Source organism: Octopus bimaculoides, chromosome 5 (assembly GCF_001194135.2).
Source record: "Octopus bimaculoides isolate UCB-OBI-ISO-001 chromosome 5, ASM119413v2, whole genome shotgun sequence".
Lineage (NCBI taxonomy): Eukaryota > Metazoa > Mollusca > Cephalopoda > Octopoda > Octopodidae > Octopus > Octopus bimaculoides.
Genome location: NC_068985.1, coordinates 65901490 through 65907292, shown reverse-complemented (window position 1 = coordinate 65907292; position 5803 = coordinate 65901490).

The window sequence follows — 5803 nt, the reverse complement described above, 5'->3', positions numbered from 1 at the left end:
CTCTCTCTCTCTCTCTCTCTCTCTCTCTCTCTCTCTCAGCACTGCTCTTTCCTCCTCCATCTCCACCTGCACCACCCGGTCCGCACTCTCCCGCCTCTCTGTTTGTTCTCTTTGCAGGCACCTTACCCTCATGTTGCCCCTCTCCCCACATGCAAAACATCTAGGCGGCTTGCCCCCACCATCACTCTCAATCTCAAGCCGTCGGGCAGCACCATCTCCTCAACAATTCGATTCAAGTCTTCTGTTGTTGCCTGGATAGTGAGCTCAGTCCCGCATCCCCAGTGGTTGACTCTTTATGTCCTTGTGGCCTTCAGCATCCTGGCCTCATCCTTCATGCTGAACACTATGGCTGTCATCAGCCATACTTCTCTCAGTTCTGGGAGCACCTTGCCCACCCGTACCCCAGCCACGCGTCTGCCACAGTACGAAAGCAAAAGCACCCACTCCTCCGATCCTACTGCTTCCGTTGAGTGCTTAATTGCCCCTTCTTCCGTCGCAAAGTGCACCTCCACGGTGGCGTACCTCCTTCCTCCTGCTATAAATGTCGTTAGTTTTTTTATGCCTTTCAAACACTCTTCAATTTCCTCCACTGTCGCAATCTCCATTCCTCTCGTTGCTACTTTCATCGTCTTGAATACAACTGTTCTCCTTGTTATATTGCTCGTCAATGCCGCAGGCGGCGCTAATTTCAACGTATCTCCATCTTTCTCCAGCAACCTCTCACATTCCCTCATTTTCCTTGGCTCCACCCTAATTTCATTTATTTCCAACGTTTCCTCTCCCATTCCTTTTCCAGTTGCGGCCGCACAACTGTGGCTACCCTCTGGCGCTTTCTCCATCTTTTCCCCCAATGAGAAGAAAAAAATAACAATTCACAAAAGCAATATCAACAATTCGAACAGTAATAATCAAACAAATATTCAACGCTCCGACCTACGACAAAAACATTCCGTTATCAACAACTCAAACCACCTGCAAATCTTCGCGACGCTTCTACGACTAGCTATCACGTCCACTAATTATACGTATTGGACTAGCCTACTTATCGTCTGGGAGCGTCCACACAATAGTTTTACAATATAGATAACAAAATTATCACTTTATAATTATAAATTTCTTAAACTCTCTCTCCTGAGTCAGCGCCTCCCAAGACATCCCCAGATTTTGTTGCCCCCAGATGTTGCCGCCCAAAGCAAAATAACACTAGAAGATCTGGTCTTGTCACACCTACAATCTCCCTGCCTGCACACATACAAATCCTTCAAACAACACAGAACACATACATACACCTAAAAACCCAATTCCCACAGGAAATCGGAGATTTTCAAGGGAATATCACCAAGAGAATTCTTGGTGATTTGCTGCTGGAAACACCCCAAGCCAACAGAAGGGTTGGACAATAAAACCATATAAATTTTCCTTTTCTTTTTCTGGTAGTGTATGAATAATATTCTTAAGGTCAATATATACTCACTCACGACCACTTCCAGGCTTTCATACTAACTCAGTTTTTAGATTGGTCACATCCTAAGCTACATTTTCATTAAAATAAAAAGCTACTGGGGTCAATTGTACTGAAAACAGTGGTAATGCCTAAAAGCAAATTCAAAACCTAAACATTTTGTTTTTGTTCAGCTCATATGATAGAATTCATCAAGACGATATCGTGGTGCTAATCGTTTCAAAAGATATTCAAAATGAAAAGAAATTATAGAAGCTAAATGTGCCAAAAGTTCGTAAGACAATTTTGACGACGAGCTGGCCGAGTCGTTGACACGCACAGTGAAAGATTCGCGGCATTTCGTCTGTCTCTATATTCTGAGTTCAAATTCCGCCTTTTATCTTTTCGGTACTCGATAAAATGAGTATCAGCTGAACACTGAGATCGCTGTAATCAACTTCTCTCCCCTCCAGATTTTATGGCCTTCTGCCAAAATTAGAAACCAATATTGCAAAATGTTTGATTCAATTCAATGTTTAGGTATCTTGTAAAGATCTACCTCATATTCATAGAATACACTATATTGTAATAAATATCATTCACACACGGCAGTGTGAGAATAATATTCTTAAAGTCAACATTTACTCACTCGCAACCACTTCTAGGCTCTTGTTACTAATTCGGTTTTTTTTACCTAATTTGATAATGTTTATACATTTTTAGATTGGTCACCTCCTATGCTACATTTTGAGCTACAAAATTTGAAATTTCGTTCAGTAGGGAAAAAAGTCGCGATTTCAAATATGTGAGGTCAAAAACGGGAGAATAACGCCTGAAATCAACTTCAGGGATATACACGCGATGCTGCATACATACTTTCGCAAATACACATGCACACTCTCTCACACACACTCATACACACAAACAAACAATGCATACACACACACATACACATAAGTAACCTTTAAAGCGCCTATGAAGGAAAACAAAGGTGAGTGTGAAGAATACGTAGCTTTAAGGAGAGAGGGTGAAAGTTGACAACAGTTGATGACAAGTGGACTCTTTTCTGCTGTCCATGGTAAATAAACACTCACACACAGGCACACATACATACATACATACATACATACATACATACATACATACATACATACATACATGCATACATACATACATACATACATACATACATATTGCAGAAAAATGTTACTGAGGTTTAAAGTTTAATTATTTTCACCTAATCAAAAAACAGGATTTATAAGTTGGCACTATCTGCATGATAGCTGTCAATCACAAAATGAAAGCAAAATCGTTATACGAGGAGGAAGTTTTATTAAACAAATGAAAGCAAAGCATTACCACAATCAAAGTTGTAAGAAAGTCTGAACTTTTAATAAGTTTTTTATTTGCTTTTAAACTTTAATTCAATATTAAGAATAGCAGAATTTAGATAATTATTTCTTAGGGTAAATTGACAAAGTTTTTGCTTTCAGATAGTATGCTTGGATTTTCAGAATAGCAGGATACAGATTTTTTTTATTTTCAGGCAAGTTGACAAGAACGGTAGCTGAATTGCCGGCTTTATTTTTATTTTGCATGAATTGCGACAAATAAACGAACTTTGCCCTAACAGGGCTAGTTTTGCATTTTTTTAAATTTTGTATTAGCCATGGCTTTACTACTCATATGATCAGATTCTCTATAGTAGATATATTCTCATACCTCTTCTTGTTAGCTCTTCTTACTATATATATATATATATATAGCTCATTTATTTCTTGATTTTATAATAAAATTAGTATTACATTAATATTCGCTATTATATAGAAAATTATTTTCATAATGAATTTTGCACTTTCTCTTTTGGCGCGTTCATATCATGCACTTTGTTTCAATATAAAAAAAATTATATACAGTGAAGATATAGGATCTAATGATTTTTACAATTATATTTACATTTCTCATTATCCTAAAATATTATTAATTTTAAAGGAAATAAATATACAGGCAGGTTTCATTTAATTCAAATATTTTTTAATAAAAGAATATTTATTAGTTTTATTGCATTGCCTGGAAAAAAGTGGATTACAATGAAAAATACGGGCGCAAGCATGTTAATATTCTTGGAAAAGTACAGGACAAGAATTCTACGCCCGCATTTTTCATCGAAATTATTATATGTTTGGCTTTTGATTTGTATTTGCACAAGTTGACTCCAAGTCTCACTTAGAGACCTCAAGAAACAACAAGCTATAAGTTCAAGTTAATGTTATGACTAGGGTACCATATATTTGGTTTTGCACAGAGTATTGTTCTAGAGAATGTCTGTCAAAACATAAGTAAGTTAGAAGTTTGTTTTAAAGGTCATTTGGTTATAAGATGATAGTCTGATGTTAAGATAACAGTAAAAAGTGTTTGCTGTTATGTACATTTAAAATTATTTTGACACTGTTTACGGATTTAAATATTTGGGGGATTACATAGATATTTTCCGTAGGATATGGGCAGTTCCCATGAGCGCTATTTTTTGAATTTCTTCCATTTTTGGATTTCCTGGTATCTGAGCTAGGTAGCAATCAGTCCCTTTTGCTATCAGTTCTAGAGCACCTATGACAAGAGGTATTGTTTTAGTCTTGAGGTACTACATTTTGCCAATTTCTCTTTCAAAATATTTATACTTGTTCAGTTTTTGGCAGGTATTAATATATACATTTATGTCGATTAGGACAGTCATTGATGAGGAGGCATGATCTTTGTCTGAAATCCTTCAATATAATGTCTGGCCTATTTGCATCTATCTTTCTGTCAGTTTGAATGGTGAAGTTCCAAAAGAGTAAGATGCGATCATTTTCAAGCAGTGACAGTGGTTTGTGCTTCCACCAGTTTTTATCATGTAGCAGGTCCAAGTCTTTGTAAATTACCAAGGGAATATACTGTGCTTCTCTATCATACCTGTTGTGATACTCTATAGCTGCAAGAAGGCTGCACACGGAGACATGATCGACGGTTTCGTTTTGTTTTTTTACATACACGACATGTTGGGTTACTGCCGTTCTTTAAGATGTTAGCCTCGTAGCTTCTTGTAGACAGGCATTGATCTATAATTCTATTCTAATATCAGCACCAACACGGTGGACTGTGTTCGCTAAATAACTTACTTGTGTTGCATATTTACCATACAGTTTCAAATCATCAATGAAGAGGAGGTAGTTGATTGTTTGGGATTTTCCCAGGCTCATTTTCCTAAGTACAAAGGCCAAAGGGATCATGCAGAGAACAAAAAGCAACAGAGATAAGCTATCACCCTGGAAAATCTCTCTTTTGATGCCCTGGGTGCCCAAGCTTTTCCCGTAAGATGTAAGTTCAGCTTTCCGCCCCACCATACTTCTCTTCAGGAAACAAGTTACATTCCTCGCTATTCCAAACAGATCTAAGCACTCGATGATCCCCGAATGTGGAATCATATCATAAGCTTCCCAATAGTCAATCCAATTATTATTATTATTATTATTATTATTATTATTATTATTATTATTATTATTATTATTATTATTATTATTATTATTATTATCATTATTATTATTATTATTATTATTATTATTATTATTATTATTATTATTATTATTATTATTATTATTATTATTATTATCATTATTATTATTATATTTATCCTACATTATATCGACAGAGCTAAGTACAAACCCATAAAACTGCTATTGCGAGATGTTATCATTAGGCTGTAGCCGGCATAATAAAATAGGAGTTTTTATAAGCACACTCAAAAACGTTTCCCGTCAACGAACTTAAAGAATATATATATATATATATATATATATAAAGAATACAAAAAATGGGACGAGAATGCAACAGGCGACAACATAACATCCAGACAAAAAAAAAAACAAAGACGGGTCATTCGGAGTTTTCTTTCGTCAGTCAAGTTCCAGATCACCTTTGCAGTTTCGGCTGGTTATACTCGAGAATGATACAATCTGGCCAGCCCCAAGGCAAATCTAAGCTAAGAGCACTAGATTTCTTGGAAGAAAACAGCGAATGTATACGAAAACAAGGACGGTAAAAAACGGAGAAATAGTACACAAATACAAAGGCAAACAACAGGACATTAACAACAGGTGTCTTTCGACTAAGGAAGAATTAAATTAAGCTGGCGTCTGTGGAAGGGAAGCCTTACGGCAGGGATATAAGAGATGACAGGCATGGGAAGGAATATAGATGCTGCACGGATAGTAGTCGAATCAAGAAAGAAAGGTCAGGCTTGGCAGCACACCGGTCACGTGGAAAGAGAGGAGAGAGGTAGAGGCAGAGGAATAGAAGAATTAGAGAATCGTAAGTAATATATAT